Source organism: Procambarus clarkii, chromosome 26 (genome assembly GCF_040958095.1).
Source record: "Procambarus clarkii isolate CNS0578487 chromosome 26, FALCON_Pclarkii_2.0, whole genome shotgun sequence".
NCBI classification, from domain to species: Eukaryota; Metazoa; Arthropoda; class Malacostraca; order Decapoda; family Cambaridae; genus Procambarus; species Procambarus clarkii.
In genome coordinates this window covers 30,242,212-30,259,997 of record NC_091175.1, presented here as the reverse complement: position 1 = coordinate 30,259,997, position 17,786 = coordinate 30,242,212, and the positions used below count along the sequence as shown (strand labels likewise).

Sequence of the window (17,786 nt, the reverse complement as noted above, 5' to 3'; positions counted from 1 at the left end):
TTACATTAGTTAAGAACATAAGAATGAAGTTAAATGCTGAAGGCCTATTGGCCCATACAACGCATATCCTTTTTATAACAAACCATATGGAGTAGCAGGAGGAAGAATCTAAGGGGAGAACTTACCGTTAAATAATTCTTCCATATATTCTAACCTTTTTCTCGTTATCTCCTGCTCCACCCGTTTCTTGAGGTTCTTCAACATAACATATCGATGCAAGGACGTATTTCTGCGCCTGAGTTTGGAAATTTTGGCAGGGGAGAGCTTCAGAATTGTACTTTGCTCTCTCATCTGAATCTTGCGGGGAGAGAAGTAACTCTTCTGAAATGGATTAGTCTTTGCCATGGTTACAACAACGGACGAGCGTAAGCAAACAGCACGACCAAGAACGAACTGGGGAAGCAAGTGAGGGTCTGAGTTGGTTCTGCGCCTTATGAGCTAAATCATATCAGGTGAAGTCTGGTGACATGGAGTTTTTGCCTTGTATCTGAAATAAATGGATATATCACTGAGCCACTACGGCACACAATAGCCCGTAATATGAAAAATTTTGTTATAGTAGTCGATTGTGAGACAACATCAACATGCTATTGATGGAAAATATCTCAACACAAACAACCACTTTACAAATGGATCAGTAGAACAAGAATGAGATTCTCTTGGTGCAACAGTTAAGAACATAAGAAGGTGACTGCAGAAGGCCTATTGGCCCATACAAGGCAACTGGTATTTATAACCACCCAATCTCACTCATATATATGTCCATCCCACTCCTAAAACAATTGAAGGACCCCACCTCCACTACAGTAGGCGGTAATTGGTTCTACAAATCAACAACTCTGTTACCGAACCAGTATTTACCCATGTCTATTATAAATCTAATCTTATCCAATTTATACTAATTTTTTCGTGTTATGTCTTGTGTTAATACTTTTAATACTGCTATTAATATCCCCCTAGGTTTTGCGGTAATAGGGTCCACAAATCGACAGTCCTGTTACCGAATCTGTATTTACCCAGAACATTCCCATATCTATAGTTATCCAGTTTGTAATCATTGTTTTGAGTTTTATTATGCTCTGATACTTTTAATACCCTATTAATATCCCTCTTTGTTCATATGAACATTCCTATGTTCATATGAACATAGGAATGACGGTAGAAACAGATGGCATCGCCGTCGAAGAAGTTATATCCACCCAACCCCATTCACATATATATATAAACCTACGCTTGAAACAATCAAGAGATCCTTCAACAGTTATGCTATGCGGTAATTTGTTCCTCGAATTGTGTACACTGTTACCGAACCAACATTTACCTAGGCCATTTCTAAATTTAAAATTTTCAAATTTATACCCATTTGTTCATGTTTAGCCTTGTGTTGATTGAATTGTGACTGGTCCAGGACGGATCGGAACTTCGTCGTTCCATCACTTTCTAGCGTGAGGTTCAGTCAACATATTTCAATCAAGTTTTTGTGACTCCTCGTCTGCGTGTGTTGATACTTTTAATACCCTAATAATACCCCCTTTGCTATGTCCATTAGCCCACTTGTACATCCCTATCATGTCAACCATAATTCTTCGCCTTTCCATATAATGTAATTTAAGCTTCGTCAATCTTTTTTACAATGGCAGATTTCTAATTTGCGAGATTAACTTCGTCATCCTACGCTGGAAACATTCTAGTAAATAATATCCATTCCATAGTTTGTTGATACGATCTGAATTGCATAATCTACAAGAAGCCTAACAGTAGTAATATATAGATGAAGAACAACACCAGGTTTCTTATTACTAAGGCTACGATTAATTAATCCTAGTGTCCTATTTGACTTTTTACTAATATATTTTTGTATTGATTTTTTTGTTTTAAATTCTTGCTAATTATATCTCTTATATCGCCCTTGATCCCTTTCGCAATACGCCTGAGCAATCGCAACGAATACCAGAAAATTTATGAATCGTATACAATTGGGACAAAAACAGGACAGGATAATTTAAATGGAGCACGGTATGGCTGGAAAAAATAGCACTAGGTGATTTATTACTGACTGTTCGAGAAACAAATCCCATTGTCATATTTGCATTAATTCCAGCAGCCATTTGAAGACTTGGGAACAGGTGATGCTGGGAGGTAATGGACCCAATAGTTTATGAATGTCAATAATTTTGTTTCATAAATGTCATGAAAGTTAATGAATCTGTCAAACAATGGCTCCGCTATTACATTAGTTAAGAACATAAGATGAAGGTAAATGTTGAAGGCCTATTGGCCCATACAACGCATATCCTTTTTATAACAAACCATATGGAGTAGCAGGAGGAAGAATCTAAGGGGAGAACTTACCGTTAAATAATTCTTCCATATATTCTAACCTGTTTCTCGTTATCTCCTGCTCCACCCGTTTCTTGAGGTTCTTCAACATAACATATCGATGCAAGGACGTATTTCTGCGCCTGAGTTTGGAAATTTTGGCAGTGGAGAGCTTCAGAATTGTACTTTGCTCTCTCATCTGAATCTTGCGAGGAGAGAAGTAACTCTTCTCAAATGGATTAGTCTTTGCCATGGTTACAACAACGGACGAGCGTAAGCAAACAGCACGACCAGGAAAGAACTGGGGAAGCAAGTGAGGGTCTGAGTTGGTTCGGCGCCTTATGAGCTAAATCATATCAGGTGAAGTCTGGTGACATGGAGTTTTTGCCTTGTATCTGAAATAAATGGATATATCACTGAGCCACTACGGCACACAATAGCCCGTAATATGAAAAATTTTGTTATAGTAGTCGATTGTGAGACAACATCAACATACTATTGATGGAAAATATCTCAACACAAACAACCACACATCTTCACAAATGGATCAGTAGAACAAGAATGAGATTCTCTTGGTGCAACAGTTAAGAACATAAGAAGGTGACTGCAGAAGGCCTATTGGCCCATACAAGGCAACTGCTATTTATAATCGCCCAATCTCACTCATATATATGTCCATCCCACTCCTAAAACAATTGAAGGACCCCACCTCCACTACAGTAGGCGGTAATTGGTTCTACAAATCAACAACTCTGTTACCAAACCAGTATTTACCCATGTCTATTATAAATCTAATCTTATCCAATTAATACTCATTTTTTCGTGTCATGTCTTGTGTTGATACTTTTAATACTGCTATTAATATCCCCCTAGGTTTTGCGGTAATAGGGTCGACAAATCGACAGTCCTGTTACCGAATCTGTATTTACCCAGAACATTCCCATATCTATAGTTATCCAGTTTGTATTCATTGTTTTGAGTTTTATTATGCTCTGATACTTTTAATACCCTATTAATATCCCTCTTTGTTCATATGAACATTCCTATGTATGAACATTCTTATGTTCATATGAACATTCCTATGTATGAACATTCTTATGTTCATATGAACATTCCTATGAACATAGGAATGACGGTAAAAACAGATGGCATCGCCGTCGAAGAAGTTATATCCACCCAACCCCATTCACATATATATATAAACCTACGCTCGAAACAATCAAGAGATCCTTCAACTATTATGCTATGCGGTAATTTGTTCCTCGAATTGTGTACACTGTTACCGAACCAACATTTACCCAGGCCATTTCTAAATTTAAAATTTTCAAATTTATACCCATTTGTTCATGTTTAGCCTTGTGTTGATTGAATTGTGACTGGTCCAGGACGGACCGGAACTTCGTCGTTCCATCACTTTCTAGTGTGAGGTTCAGTCAACATATTTCAATCAAGTTTTTGTGACTCCTCGTCTGAGTGTGTTGATACTTTTAATAACCTATTAATACCCCCTTTGCTATGTCCATTAGCCCACTTGTACATCCCTATCATGTCAAACATAATTCTTCGCCTTTCCATATAATGTAATTTAAGCTTCGTCAATCATTATTACAATGACAGATTTCTAATTTGCGAGATTAACTTCGTCATCCTACGCTGGAAACATTCTAGTAAATAATATCCATTCTATAGTTTGTTGATACGATCTGAACTGCATAATCTACAAGAAGCCTAACAGTAGTAATATATAGATGAAGAACAACACCAGGTTTCTTATTACTAAGGCTACGAATAATTAGTCCTAGTGTCCTATTTGACTTTTTAATAATATATTTTTGTATTGATTTTTTGGTTTTAAATTCTTGCTAATTATATCTCTTATATCGCCCTTGATCCCTTTCGCAATACGCCTGAGCAATCGCATCGAATACCAGAAAATTTATTAATCGTATACAATTGGGACAAAAACAGGACAGGATAATTTAAATGGAGCACGGTATGGCTGGAAAAAATAGCACTAGGTGATTTATTACTGACTGTTCGAGAAACAAATCCCATTGTCATATTTGCATTAATTCCAGCAGCCATTTGAAGACTTGGGAACAGGTGATGCTGGGAGGTAATGGACCCAATAGTTTATGAATGTCAATAATTTTGTTTCATAAATGTCATGAAAGTTAATGAATCTGTCAAACAAAGGCTCCACTATTACATTAGTTAAGAACATAAGAATGAAGGTAAATGCTGAAAGCCTATTGGCCCATACAACGCATATCCTTTTTATAACAAACCATATGGAGTAGCAGGAGGAAGAATCTAAGGGGAGAACTTACCGTTAAATAATTCTTCCATATATTCTAACCTTTTTCTCGTTATCTCCTGCTCCACCCGTTTCTTGAGGTTCTTCAACATAACATATCGATGCAAGGACGTATTTCTGCGCCTGAGTTTGGAAATTTTGGCAGGGGAGAGCTTCAGAATTGTACTTTGCTCTCTCATCTGAATCTTGCGGGGAGAGAAGTAACTCTTCTGAAATGGATTAGTCTTTGCCATGGTTACAACAACGGACGAGCGTAAGCAAACAGCACGACCAAGAACGAACTGGGGAAGCAAGTGAGGGTCTGAGTTGGTTCTGCGCCTTATGAGCTAAATCATATCAGGTGAAGTCTGGTGACATGGAGTTTTTGCCTTGTATCTGAAATAAATGGATATATCACTGAGCCACTACGGCACACAATAGCCCGTAATATGAAAAATTTTGTTATAGTAGTCGATTGTGAGACAACATCAACATGCTATTGATGGAAAATATCTCAACACAAACAACCACTTTACAAATGGATCAGTAGAACAAGAATGAGATTCTCTTGGTGCAACAGTTAAGAACATAAGAAGGTGACTGCAGAAGGCCTATTGGCCCATACAAGGCAACTGGTATTTATAACCACCCAATCTCACTCATATATATGTCCATCCCACTCCTAAAACAATTGAAGGACCCCACCTCCACTACAGTAGGCGGTAATTGGTTCTACAAATCAACAACTCTGTTACCGAACCAGTATTTACCCATGTCTATTATAAATCTAATCTTATCCAATTTATACTAATTTTTTCGTGTTATGTCTTGTGTTAATACTTTTAATACTGCTATTAATATCCCCCTAGGTTTTGCGGTAATAGGGTCCACAAATCGACAGTCCTGTTACCGAATCTGTATTTACCCAGAACATTCCCATATCTATAGTTATCCAGTTTGTAATCATTGTTTTGAGTTTTATTATGCTCTGATACTTTTAATACCCTATTAATATCCCTCTTTGTTCATATGAACATTCCTATGTTCATATGAACATAGGAATGACGGTAGAAACAGATGGCATCGCCGTTGAAGAAGTTATATCCACCCAACCCCATTCACATATATATATAAACCTACGCTTGAAACAATCAAGAGATCCTTCAACAGTTATGCTATGCGGTAATTTGTTCCTCGAATTGTGTACACTGTTACCGAACCAACATTTACCTAGGCCATTTCTAAATTTAAAATTTTCAAATTTATACCCATTTGTTCATGTTTAGCCTTGTGTTGATTGAATTGTGACTGGTCCAGGACGGATCGGAACTTCGTCGTTCCATCACTTTCTAGTGTGAGGTTCAGTCAACATATTTCAATCAAGTTTTTGTGACTCCTCGTCTGCGTGTGTTGATACTTTTAATACCCTAATAATACCCCCTTTGCTATGTCCATTAGCCCACTTGTACATCCCTATCATGTCAACCATAATTCTTCGCCTTTCCATATAATGTAATTTAAGCTTCGTCAATCTTTTTTACAATGGCAGATTTCTAATTTGCGAGATTAACTTCGTCATCCTACGCTGGAAACATTCTAGTAAATAATATCCATTCCATAGTTTGTTATATAGATGAAGAACAACACCAGGTTTCTTATTACTAAGGCTACGATTAATTAATCCTAGTGTCCTATTTGACTTTTTACTAATATATTTTTGTATTGATTTTTTTGTTTTAAATTCTTGCTAATTATATCTCTTATATCGCCCTTGATCCCTTTCGCAATACGCCTGAGCAATCGCAACGAATACCAGAAAATTTATTAATCGTATACAATTGGGACAAAAACAGGACAGGATAATTTAAATGGAGCACGGTATGGCTGGAAAAAATAGCACTAGGTGATTTATTACTGACTGTTCGAGAAACAAATCCCATTGTCATATTTGCATTAATTCCAGCAGCCATTTGAAGACTTGGGAACAGGTGATGCTGGGAGGTAATGGACCCAATAGTTTATGAATGTCAATAATTTTGTTTCATAAATGTCATGAAAGTTAATGAATCTGTCAAACAAAGGCTCCGCTATTACATTAGTTAAGAACATAAGATGAAGGTAAATGTTGAAGGCCTATTGGCCCATACAACGCATATCCTTTTTATAACAAACCATATGGAGTAGCAGGAGGAAGAATCTAAGGGGAGAACTTACCGTTAAATAATTCTTCCATATATTCTAACCTGTTTCTCGTTATCTCCTGCTCCACCCGTTTCTTGAGGTTCTTCAACATAACATATCGATGCAAGGACGTATTTCTGCGCCTGAGTTTGGAAATTTTGGCAGTGGAGAGCTTCAGAATTGTACTTTGCTCTCTCATCTGAATCTTGCGAGGAGAGAAGTAACTCTTCTCAAATGGATTAGTCTTTGCCATGGTTACAACAACGGACGAGCATAAGCAAACAGCACGACCAGGAAAGAACTGGGGAAGCAAGTGAGGGTCTGAGTTGGTTCGGCGCCTTATGAGCTAAATCATATCAGGTGAAGTCTGGTGACATGGAGTTTTTGCTTTGTATCTGAAATAAATGGATATATCACTGAGCCACTACGGCACACAATAGCCCGTAATATGAAAATTTTTGTTATAGTAGTCGATTGTGAGACAATATCAACATGCTATTGATGGAAAATATCTCAACACAAACAACCACTCACATCTTCACAAAGGTATCAGTAGAACAAGAATGAGATTCGGTTGGTGCAACAGTTAAGAATATAAGAAGGTGACTGCAGAAAGCCTATTGGCCCATACAAGACAACTGCTATTTATAACCACCCAATCTCACTCATATACATGTCCATCCCACTCTTGAAACAATTCAAGAACCCCACCTCTACCACAGTAGGCGGTAATTGATTCTACAAATCAACAACTCTGTTACCGAACCAGTATTTACCCATTTCTAAGATAAATCTAATCTTATCCAATTTATACTCATTGTTTAGTGTTATGTCGTGTGTTGATACTTGTAATACTACTATTAATATCTCCCTAGGTTTTACGGTAATAGGGTCCACAAATCGACAGTCCTGTTACCGAATCTGTATTTACCCAGAACATTCCCATATCTATAGTTATCCAGTTTATATTCATTGTTTTGAGTTTTATTATACGTTGATACTTTTAATACCCTATTAATATCCCTCTTTGTTCATATGAACATTCCTATGTTCATATGAATGTCCATTCATATGATTATTGGAATGAAGGTAAAAGCAGATGGCCTATTAACAGATGGTATCGCTATCGAAAAAGTACCTATTTATATCCACTCAACCCCATTCACATATATATAAAAACCTACGCTTGAAACAATCAAGAGATCCTTCAACTGTTATGCTATGCGGTAATTTGCTCTTCGAATTGTGTACACTGTTACCAAACCAACATTTACCCAGACAATTTCTAAATTTAAACTTTTAAAATTTATACCCATTTGTTCATGTTTAGCCTTGTGTTGATCGAATTGTGACTGGTCCAGGACGGACCGGAACTTCGTCGTTCCATCATTTTCTAGTGTGAGGTTCAGTCAACATATTTCAACCAAGTTTTTGTGACTCCTCGTCTGCGTGTGTTGATGCTTTTAGATATTGTTAGGTTCCTCTTTAGTAAATACAGATACAAAATATTTATTAAAAATACTACTCATCTCTTCATCACTATCTGTTATTTGACCTGTCTCAGTTTTTAATGGACCTATTCTTTCCCTAATCTTTGTTCGGTATAATTGGAAAAACCCTTTAGGATTTGATTTTGCTTGCTCTGCTATGCGAACTTCATAGTTTCTTTTTGCTTTCTTTATCTCGCTTTTAGTATTTCTAACCAGTTGTACGAATTTCTGGTCTAAACAGACTTCCCCATTCTTAATCCTTTTGTACCACGCTCTCTTTTTACCTAAAAGGTTCTTCAGATCCTTTGTTATCCAGTTTGATCATTAGTATTCGATCTATTCATTTTATATGGTATACTACATTCCTGGGCTTCGCTTAGAATATTTTTAAATAGGTTATATTTTGAATCCACATCGAAAACCCCTTTTACGTCACCTATCTCTGGGCTAACGTCTAGCTCCAATACCGGCCCACACCCCATACCCAAGACTTTCCAATATATTTGACCCAAAAAAATTCTTAGGCTATTGAAATCAGCTTTTCGAAAATCAGGCACTTTAACAGAATTTTCTCCTACAGATCTATTCCATTGAATGCTAAATCTGAATTCTTTATTATCACTGTTCCCTACCTCACTCCCTATTTCGATGTCCTTAATTTGTGTTTCCCTGTTAGTTAACACTATTGAAACTGGATTAACACTATTGAAAATGGATTAACACTATTGAAACTTAACACTATTTCCTGAATTGAAACAGGAATTTCCTCAAGTACTTTCGTATATAAATACATCTTCAGAAGGAAATTATAATGTATGTCTAATGAGACGTGTCATGACTAGAACGAGTTGAATCATTGTATGATGGACGTAAAATGAATAGTACTACATTCGTCGAAGAAAGTTTGTTTGGATGCTCCGAGACAACACTTATTTAAGGGGGGAGGAGTGCAGGCGTTGAGTCACAATAACGTGGCTAAAGTATGTTGACCAAACCACACACTAGAAGGTGAAGGGACGACGACGTTTCGGTCTGTCGTCCGAAACGTCGTCGTCCCTTCACCTTCTAGGGGGGGGGGGGGAGGAGTGTTACGTAAAGTTCCGTATTGCGTCGCATCGGAATATAATTGGTGGTATTAAGAGTAATATTTTTCTTGCTCAATGGTGCAGGGAGAACGACGTTAACAACCATGCAGGGTTGTTAACGACCAGCGATCGCTAACGATCGTCCGGTGGTGGGAATTCTGATGGCCAATCAGAATCACCGGGCGAGGCAATGAGTACCTGCCGGAATGTGGGCTGAAGCCAGTACTCTACTCACTCCCCACCATTCGATACGACGTAGGTGTGTGTGTGTGTGGCCGGCCTTCTGTAAAAATTACGACGAGGTGATCCTCTATCTTTCGAAATACCAGTGGAAGATGGTTTGGTTAAAGACGTTTGAGGTTCCAGTATATATATTAAGTATATTTATATATTCCGTCTTAGATGGAATATACATTATAATTCCGTCGTAGACGGAATATATAGGTGTAGTTGGCTGAGGGAGCCTCAAAAACTGCGTTACTGTTTCATAGTAGATAAGTTTATTGTTTCGTAGTCTAGAGAAGTAAATGGCTCGGAAGAGAAAAATTGATGGAGTAGCGCGACTCTCATTGTTAGTCTTAAAGTATATGTAACTGTACATTTAACGTAGTGGCAATGATTAGATAATATGTATCTTCACATAAGACACCCACGTATTTGGGTAATATGGATAAAAGTATCCATGACAGTTGGATCCTAACAATGTTCGTAATAAGGCAAATAAGACGCTGGTATTTATTAATCGGGTGTTAGTCGGAAGACACCTGGTGTTCTTAAGCTGTATCTTGCTCTGGTTAGGCCCCATTTATATTGTGCACTTCGGTTTTAGTCCCCGTACTATAGAATGCATATAAACTCGCTACAACGTGTCTAGTGTAGGATGGCAAAGTTAATTCTCCAAATTTAAAAGATCTTTCGGATAGAAATAATTTAATATAAAGCTTAAATTGCAGCCTCTTGAAAGTTGAAGTTAAGGGGGGGGGTGTTGACATGAGAAGTTTAAGTGGAAAAATGGTCATAAAGGGGAATATTGAGTAAAAAAAACAGACGGAACGCGAAACAATGGGTGTAAGTTAAAGTTTTAGTTTTGGGAAAGAAACGGGTAAATACTGATTAGGTAACAGGGTTGATTTATGGAACAAATTACCGCGTAACATGGAAGTTATGGCTCCCTTCTTTGTGTCCAATATGGGTTGGACATGAATTGGAATCTTGCGAATAAGATACTTCGTACGGGCCAATGAGCATTCTGCCGTTGTCTTTTATTCTTGCGTTCTTTAGAAATGTCCTCCCATGTCGTCTTCCGCGCTCTAAGTTTAAGGCTAGATTCCTTTATTCTGATTTTCTTTGTAATCATTCTCTGGCCTTGCTTAGCCTTCTCATTTTTATCTACTTTGCCTATTATCAAGCAAAAAGATCTTTTTCATCCTGCCACCAACATTAGTTGCACTGGGCTTTGCCTTTCCTTCATATCTGGACTTAAACTGTTACTAATACCTTTCGTCCTCCAAAGTTCGCCTAACCCTTTTCGTAGGGACCTACTTCAGTCTGCTGATGAAATGACTTTAACTAAAGTGTTGTCTGCAGACGCAAACAATGCTCTCTTCTGAATCGCCTTAAGGCCTGGCTTTGTTGCTGTTGACTTTTCCCTTTAACAGTATATACTAAAATGTTCTAAATTTTCTAACACGACTTAACATAAGCCTACCCTTTTTATCTAGTTTTCTTTAACTTTCTTATTCCTATAATTTCCCCCTTTATTACACCTTGCCTTCCGTACCTGTTGCCTTGCTTTTTCTTCCAAGATTTCCTTCGCCGCTTGCCTATATATTGAAGATGGTTATTTTTCAATTTGGATCGCATCCAAAATGTCTAATTGGAAAGCTAGTGAAAAAGTTATCGACATGAGACTGGTCCAGGACGACAGTAGACTTGAGAATAAGAACAAAGGTAACTGCAGAAGGCCTAGTGGCCCATACGAGGCAGCTCCTATCTAACTCTAACCGCCCAATCCCACTCCTATAAATGTTCAACCCGCGCTTGAAACAATCGAGGGACCCCACCACGTTACGCGGTAATTGGTTCCACATATCAACAACCCTGTTACCGAACCAGTATTTACCCAAGTCTTTCCTAAATCTGAACTTGTCCAATTTATACCCATTGTTTAGTGTTCTGTCTTGAGTTGATACTTTAAATACCCTATTAATATCCCCTTTATGTCCATTCATCCTCTTGTAAGCTTCTATCATGTCACCAGTAACTCTTCGTCTTTCCAGTAAATGCAATTTAAGCTTTATTAATCTTTCTTCATATGAAAGACTTCTAATTTCGGGAATTAACTCTCATCCTACGCTGGACACGTTCCTTGGAATTTATATCCATTCTATTGTACGGCGACCAAAACTGGACTGCATAATCTAAATGGGGCCTAACCAGAGAGATATAGCTAAAGAACTACACCAGGTGTCTTGTTACTAACGCTTAGATTAATAAATCCCAGTGTCCTATTAGTTTTATTACGAACATTCATGCATTGATAGTTTGGTTTTAAATTCTTACTAATCATAACTCTCGGATCCCTTTCGCAATCTGACTTCGCGGTCTCAACACCATCTAGCTCTTATCTTGTAACTCTATCATTACCTAGTCTCAAACCTGTCCATTTATTAGCATTAAACTGCATCTACCAGTCTTTTGACCATTTTAAAACCCTATTTAGATCAACTTGAAGTGATAAGTCTTTCGTGTTGATTTCCCTACTGATTTTTGTATAGTCTGCAAATTTACAGATGTTGCTACTCAAACCTGAATCTAAATCATTTATATATATATTATAAACAGAGGTCCCAGGACAGAGCCCTGAGGTACTCCACTAACTTTATCCCACTGACTTAACCCCATTTATACTGTTTCCTTTGAAATAGCCATGCCCTAATCAAACTTAATACAGCGCCCCCAATACCCTGAGCTTCTATTTTTTTAACTAGTCTTTTATGTGGCACTGTATTAAATGCTTTGCTAAAGTAAAGGTACAAATCACAATCCTTACCACTATCAACTGCCTCAACTATGCTGGAATAAAAAGTTAGCAAATTTGTTAAACATGAACAGCCATTTGTAAAACCATGTTGCGACTCGTTTATTAATTTGTTTTTAAAGATGGAGACGAATTGTATTTGCAATTATTGATTCGAGTAACTGTCCCACAATAGAAGTTAGGCTAATTGGCCGATAGTTTGACGCAAGTGATATATCTCCTTTCTTAAAAGTTGGTACCATATTAGCTACCTTCCATGAATCTGGCACTCTGCCTAACTTTATTGATTTATTAAATATGGTAGACAGTGGCTCGGAAAGCGCCTCTTTGCATTATTTAAGCACCCTGGCAAACACTTCATCCGGCCCTGGGGATTTGTTTGGTTTTAGTTTTACTAATTGTTTAATTACATCCTCCCTGGTAACTGCTAAACTAGTCGACCTGTCCTCATCCCCACCCAGAGACTTGTTTGGCTGAAGGCATGTTAAGTTCTTCTTTAGTAAATAGATATAAAATATTTGTTAAATACTACTCGTCTTGTCATTATCCGTTATTTGACATGTCTCGGTTTTAATGGACCTATCCTTTCCCTAGTCTTAGTTCGATATAACTGAAAAAAACCTTTAGGATTTGACTTTGCTTGCTCTGCTATGCGAACTTCAGTTTTTTTTTTGCTTTCCTAATAACTTTTTATAACATTTTTAACTAGTTATATGAATTTGTTCTAAACTGACTTCCCCATTCTTAATCCTTTTGTGCAAGGTCTTTTTACCTATAAGGTTCATTAAATTCTTTATTATACACTTTGGGTCTTTAGTATTCGATTTATTAAATTTGTATGGTATACTACGTTACTGTGCTTTTAGAATATTTTTAGTTATATATTAAATCTACATCGAAATCCCCTTTTACGTCACCTATCGCTACGTTCATGTCTCGCTCAAAGACCGGCCCATACCCAAGACTTTCCAATCTATTTGACCCAAAAAAATTTCTTAGGCTATTAAAATCAACTTTTCGAAAATCAGGCACTGTAACAAAATGTTCTCCTACAGATCTCTTCCGTTCTATGCTAAATCTGATTTCTTTGATCACTGTTCCCTAGCTCACCACCTATTTCGATGTCGTTAATTTGTTTCGCTGTTGGTTAACACAATCTAAAATATTATTTTCCCGCGTTGGTTCCTCAATGTGTTGTGTAAGAAAGCAATCGTCAATTCTAAAATCTTCTGCTTCACCATTCCCTGTTTTGTTAAACCAGTTCATTCCACTAAAATTAGTCGCCCATGACATACTGTTAGATAAAGATGCTTTTGATATTTCATCCCATAGATGCTTTGCTTCCATTGTCTAAATTTGGTGGCCTATATATGTTATTATATTTGCTTTTTCGTTTAATTCTATCCAAATAGTTTGTGGCTCGGTTTTGATTCCCTCTTTGAGACTACATTTCTAATTGTCCCTAACATGAATGGCTACTCCCCCTCCTCGTCTAATATATCGATCTGTGTGAAATGGTTTAAATCCATTTATTTGATATTCGGCTAATAGTTATCCATTTTCTACATTGATCCACGTTTCGGTAAGTGCAATTTTTTTTTTTTTTTGTGCAGACAAGAGCATTTAATTCGTTAATTTTTTCTTGGACGTCTAGTGTTAGTGTAATATACTGTAAGTGAATTGTTATTTTGAGGCCCTTTTCTTTCCCTGATCATTTCGCCAATGTCTTTCTCCCACACTTTTATTACCTTCTTCCTCCAAATTCCCGTACCACTATCTACTAACAGTTTAAACCCAAACACCTCTAACCACTGGTTCCAACGAGCTCGCAACAACCCCAGCCCTCCATAGATGCACCCCATCACGAGCATACATTTCATTTCTTCCATAAAAGTGTTCCCATTTGTCTATGAAAGATATTGCATTTGATTTGAAATCTTTCCAGCCGGCAATTGACAAATTGCCCTCGACATCCATTCATTTCCCACTCCCTTTCTTGGAAGAATGCCACAATTGATCGGGATTCCTACCTAGCTCCTAACTAATTCAATGGCTATCCTGAATCTGTTAGTTCCTCACTCCTAACTTGTCCAACATCATTACCCCCTGCATTTTTTTATACAATAAAATTTAATAATTTTTTTATATACATATACATTATTTTACATGCATATATTTGTTTATATTTTTATTATATACAATAATCAGATACAAATCATGTTTGTAAATCATATTATTTAAATCATAAATCATATGTTTATAAAAATACTGAATTAAAAAAACATTTTATAATTTACATATAATTTGTAATTATGACTAGCTCTGGCGTCGTCTTGACTGTCCTCCTTGTCTGTTTCAGTTTCAGTCGTCGTCTGAGAAATTGACAAACTTTGTCGTCGTCTTAAATTTCTTCTCTCCCGTCTAAATGGTGTTTGTCAGGTTCATTCATCTGAGCCACAGTATATGAATACACGGTAGAGGTATTTTCAAAGGGTGGCTGGGAATTAGCAAAGTTCCCACTTGACATGGGCATATTTGTAGATTGAGAAGCATACTTCAGGGTATACTCCTTGAACCCCACCCTTGGAATGGAGGTTTTCGTTCGGCGGGGAATATTTGCAGATTTGATCAGATCTCTTATGATTTCCCGATGTTGGGTATGAACGGTGGGTCTCTTGTAATAAGCAAGTTCATTCTCATTCACCCGCCGTCGCTTGAATAATGTGACGTGGTTCTCAAAACTGTAATTCTGTAGGCGTAGACCTTGCTTGTCCAGTAGGGCAATAATCACCCGCCGCAGATCGAAAAGATTGTGACTCTTGAATCTTTACGAAGATGACACTTGTGTCAAAATTCCCTAAGCCATCTAAGACGACGCTGGCTGTTTGTTTCAGTTGTTTCAGTCGTCTGAGGAATCGACAAACTTTATCGTCGTCTTAAACTTCTTCTTTCTCGTCTAAATAGTGTTTGTGTCGGGTTCATTCTCCTTAGCCACAATATACGAATACAGTAGTGGTATTTTCCAAGGGTGGCTTGGAATTAGCCAATGCCAAGTGAATGGTCCAGGACGGACCGAAACGTCGTCGTCCCTTCACCTTCTAGTGTGGTCTGGTCGACATACTCTAGCCACGTTGACTCGTCGCCTGCACACGACATGAAAGAACTGAGATCCTCTCCGTGAGGAAAAGCCAAGAAGATGGAACATGTTGCAGCCGTTCCAGACTACAGGCACATCACCCTCGGCTACTTCATACTAGACGGGTAAGGAGTTGGGACAGTGTTAATAAAAGAGTAGTGAAGAAGAGTTAGAATTGGTCAGTGGAAAATTTATCAAAGATCAACAGATTATCCTCAACTAAGCTGGTTCTCTTAAGCTTGTAGTGAAAGAAGCCACGTTAGGTTCTAGTATTTTTGTTCTTGCTTTTAAATAGTGATGTATATGCACTAAAATAAAGGACTGAAATGGGTTTTAACTCGGGTCCCTAGACACGTACTGTCAGTTGAACCATGACTAATACCTCTAGTATACTTTAAGTTTGAAAGGTACCAACATTAGTGACTGTATAAATGTATCGGTAAAACAATGTATATTTGTTTTAAAGAAAATCTGAATTTGCATATATATATAGCAGGTTGAATATTAAATAACATTCCTATTTCGTAATTTCACAGATGGAGGGGTAAATGAGCTTGACCAGACAGATGTTGTATACATAGTTCGTCAACTAATTGAAAAGTTCATGGTAAGTACAACAACCTCTTATTAAATTGCTCGATAAATGCAAACTAAACCGCTATAACAAAGGAAAGATGTAATGGTTTCTTAAATGTTCGATTAATCCTCGTCCATTTCGTACCACTTAATGGCTCGGTCAAAAATTTAGCTTCATTGCATGTATTAACCCCATTAAAAAGTTAAGAATATAAGAATGTGCAATTGCAGAAAGCCTATTGGCCCATACGAGACGGCTCTTGTTTATATCCACCCAGTCTCAAACATATGTGTAACCTACGCTTGAAACAATAGATGTACCCCACTTATGTTATGCGGTAATTGCTTCCGCACAATTTCTACCATGTTACCGAACCAGTATCTGATTACACAGAAATCGCAATAGCGTGATGCATCAAATGAACAAATCCATAAGGCCTGTGATGAGGGTTCGAACCTTGTTCCTGTTGAAGCTGTGGGAGCCTTGTGAGGGCAGGTGCACTAAAAATGGCATTTTTTTTACCCTGTCGTGGCGCAGTCGAATAAGATGCGTCCGAGATCATCCCAGTCGTAGGTTCGAACCCTACTGAGGGCCTTTTTTTTCCCCTATAGATTTATTCATAAATTTATTTATTCTTCAATTTTCTAGAGAATGTAATTTAAGCTTTGTCATTCTTTCAATGATTTATATATATAATTACTATTTGTGCACTGTATCCATATTAACGTGTTTTCTTATCCTCAGATAAGTACACTGAAGCTCGACGTCTTAAAAGGCATGGGAAGCTTGGATAACAATGTCGTATGTAAAGGTTCAAAAGTCGCCGGAGCGGTTTGATCTGAGAAAGGAGCTAGTTGCCCTCCTGAACAAGAAGTCTACACTTTAAGAAAGATTTAACCCCCACGTCCTTATTTAAGTGACGCTGGGTAGATAAGGAACTTTGCTATTTCAAGACGCCCAAGGTTCTCTCACAACATAAAGCAATCATAAAAAACTTGAAACTGCAGACATACCCCGCCGAACCAATATCGGTGTCCCAAGGGTGAACTTTAAGGAGTATTTCTCTAAGAATGCTGTGGAATCTAATAACATGTCAACAGCCTGAATAATACCCAACATCCTTTGGTAAAACTATTACCCTGTATTCCTATATTGAGGCTACAATGAATAAATAAATCTAGACAACTGAAAAAACAGTTTGTAGATTCCTCCTAGGAAAAATGAAGATTAAAACAAACGGACAAACAAAATCTAGAAAACCAAGACAAAGCTTCTCATAATAACAAATTATGTAAATTATAATTTGTTCTTAAATTAACGAGTAATGGGTAGTTCGATGACCATTACTAAAACTAAATTTGTCTCCCTTCAGTATTTTTATAAACATGAATGTTATACAAATTGTATCTTTTATCATTAATAAATTGTATATATACCAGAAATCTTATTTTCCAATTGGGTGCAAAAAATGTTTAAACAAAAATATCAAAGATATTAAAAGGAAAGTCACTCTTTACTAATACATATTCATTTATAACTGGATCATTTTACACTTAATTGTTATAATTGGGAAATTTCCTATTTTAACTATTTAAAACTTCTAATAATATACCGCCATGATTTTTAGCTTTTAATCCTAACTACAAACTAATAATCAAATAT

At 37.1% G+C, this 17,786-nt stretch overlaps 1 long non-coding RNA gene across 2 annotated transcripts; it reads left to right on the top strand.

Annotated features, from left to right (window-relative positions):
- Positions 1-9,603: 9,603 nt before the first annotated feature.
- LOC123757039 (uncharacterized) lies at positions 9,604-17,453 on the top strand. 2 transcript variants are annotated; one of them, XR_011229662.1, is made up of 4 exons: positions 9,604-9,673; positions 14,771-15,672; positions 16,084-16,154; positions 16,869-17,453. It is a non-coding gene; the product is annotated as an uncharacterized lncRNA (long non-coding RNA). The 2 variants fall into 2 exon arrangements; XR_006772716.2 differs by lacking the exon at positions 16,869-17,453 and having other exon boundaries at positions 16,084-16,668.
- The last annotated feature ends 333 nt before the right edge of the window (positions 17,454-17,786 follow it).